The following is a 2,831-nucleotide window of genomic DNA, read 5'->3' as shown; positions in this document are numbered from 1 at the left end:
CGTCGTCAGAAATCCATCTAATTTATGGGATAAACACAAGATAGGAAATATTATGAGAGCATGTATCATTCTCCATAATATGATTGTGGAGGATGAACGGGCATCAAGGACACAATATGTGGTTCCTGGATTTCAAGAAAGTGATATGGAAATATTTTCCGTCAATATGCCTTCGCCGGTCGGCAATACAATGGATCGTCGGACGAGCGTTCGCAATATACAAACCCATCATAATTTAAAATATGATTTGATTGAAAATATATGGGTAAAATTTGGACATCGTCCAGATAACATGTAATTTATAAGTTTTTATGAATTTAATAAAATGTTTGTTTCCATTTAAATTTTTTTTTGTTGTAATTCTATTTTGCTTTCAATTTAATGTTAAACTTCTCTTTTATGTTTTATTTAAAATGTATCTTTTATATCTAATCACACATTAAAATAAATGTGTGAAAATATGCTAAGGACTTTTTTTGTCCTACCAATAATCAACAAAATTAAAAAAGTCCTTATGCATTTGTCCCTAACTAAAAAATAATACTAATTTATTCTAAGGACAAAATTTTGTCCAACCAATAATGTTGCCCTAACATCTTTTTACCAAGTCCTTTGAGATGCCAAAGAGTGGCTCTAGGTCGTAAAGAACCCTAAACCGGGATTTAAAGAGGCCGAAACACGGCAGATTACGAATTTGGATTGGGTTTTGACTTCTGGACACGTTTGTTGGGTCAACATACACACCACATGTGGTTTGTGGTGTATCTTTACGTGTGGTTTTTAAATGATACGATTTTTTGTTTGTTTGAACTTTAAACTATTTTTTACATTAATTCTAATTTTTTGTTCTTTGTTTATATCAGTTTAAATTGGATTTGCATGGGTCATTTCGTTTGTACATCTCGAAGATGCACGTAGATGGCATCTAAATGTCTTATCCAGATGTTCCATCTGAGTGCTGTTCGTTTTATTTTCATTTCGTCTATGCATTCAGATGATTCATCTGAATGCAACTATGTTCGTTTGCTTTTTATTTTTTAACTTGTATATGCACCTAGATGGACTTGTTAATGAAATGATTAAAATATTTTTAAAGAATTTTTGGCCGGAAAATAGCATTTTTTATGGTTTTGGCATAAAGCAATTTTGGGTTTTTGCGAAAAAATATGTTTTGGCGAAAACGTGTGTTTTTGTGGTTTTGGCGGAAAAATACGTTTTTGCGGTTTTGGCGGAAAAATTGTGTTTTTGCGATTTTGGCAGAAATATTTTTTTTGGCTTTGGCGGAAAATATGTTTTTGACAGTGCGTTTTTACGGGTTTGATGGAAAAACGGTTTCTTCGCGGTTTTGGTGGGAAAATGCATTTTTGCGGTTTTGGCAGAAAATAGTTTTACGATTTTTTTTGCGGAAAAATGTTACTTGACGAAAAAGTGTGTTTTTTGTGGTTTTGACAAGAAAATGTGTTTTGCATTTTTGGCGTAAACATGCGTTTTTTTGCGTTTTATATGGGAACATGCGCAAATTTTTTTGCGTTTTTGGCGGGAAAAAAATGCGTTTTCCGGTTTTGGCGGGAAAATACGTTTTTGCGGTTTTTACGTAAACATGTGTTTTGTGCTTTTGCCGGGAAATTAAATTTTTCTGTTTTTGCGGAAAAATATGTTTTCCGGTTTTGGCGGGAAAATGCATTTTGGCTATTTTGGCGGCAAAGTGTGTTTTTACGGTTTTGGCGGGAAAATATGTTTTTCGGTTTTTGTGCGGTTTTACGCTTTTGGCAGGAAAGTGTTTTTACGTTTTGGCCGAAAAATGTGGTTTTACTGGTTTGGCCGAAAAGTGTGTTTTATGGAAATGCGGTTTTTACGCTTTTTGCGAAAAAGCCTATTTTGACGGAAAAATGTGTTTTTAGTTTTGGCGAGAAGATGCATTTTCCGGTTCTTTTTTGTTTGAAAATAATATTTTGATTTAAAAAATTTATTTTGTCATTTATTATTTTGGATTAAACTGGATGCATCTACATCCAGATGCACAATCAAAACTCACATTCATTTGGGTGCGAATTTAAGATGAATTTTTAAAAATCCAGCTGAATGATCCCATATGGTATAGCATTATAATGTATAAAACGAATATTAATTTGCATTTTCACCCAGATAGATCACCTGAGTGAGCAAACGAACAACACCCGGATCTTTATTGATTTATAAAACATGAACTTTTTTTACTAAGCTTTATTTTCGGCTAAATTTTTATGATTCAACGTAGTCAAGTTCATATTTTTTTTTGAGCATTTTCGAACCGACCAATCGAAACTACACCGGGTGTAGTACACCTATTGGTTACTTAATCACAAACTGGAATACGGTCTGATATCTAAATGCCCATCTAAGACCATCTGCATTTGTGAACCCTTTATTGGGGTTCATAAGATTTTTTTATTAATTTTTTATGGGACCATAAATAGTGATGAACCTCTACCTATTGTGCTGCTGCATTGGTGAATCTGAAAAAGGGGTTCATAGGAATAAAATAATATTTTTTTTATTTTTTAAAGTTTTCAATATATGACAATACATGAATAAAATATAATAATTTTTAAAATAATTTTTGTTTAAAATAGATTACATAAACAAATTTATTACAAAAACATATTATTGAATACTTTGAGAATTCTTGAACATACAAATATTATTCATCTTCGTTACCAAATTTTTGCCAAACATTTTCAACTAAATCAGCTTTCAAACGATCATGTTTCTCTGAATCCCGAAGATCATTGCGAATGCCTAGCATATTACCGATATTAAAACTTGTTCTACTTTTCACCTTGGAACTTCTG

This window comes from Brassica oleracea, chromosome C9 (assembly GCF_000695525.1).
Source record: "Brassica oleracea var. oleracea cultivar TO1000 chromosome C9, BOL, whole genome shotgun sequence".
Classification (NCBI taxonomy): domain Eukaryota; kingdom Viridiplantae; phylum Streptophyta; class Magnoliopsida; order Brassicales; family Brassicaceae; genus Brassica; species Brassica oleracea.
The sequence above is the reverse complement of the archived record's forward strand: the minus strand, read 5'-3'. Positions refer to the sequence as shown.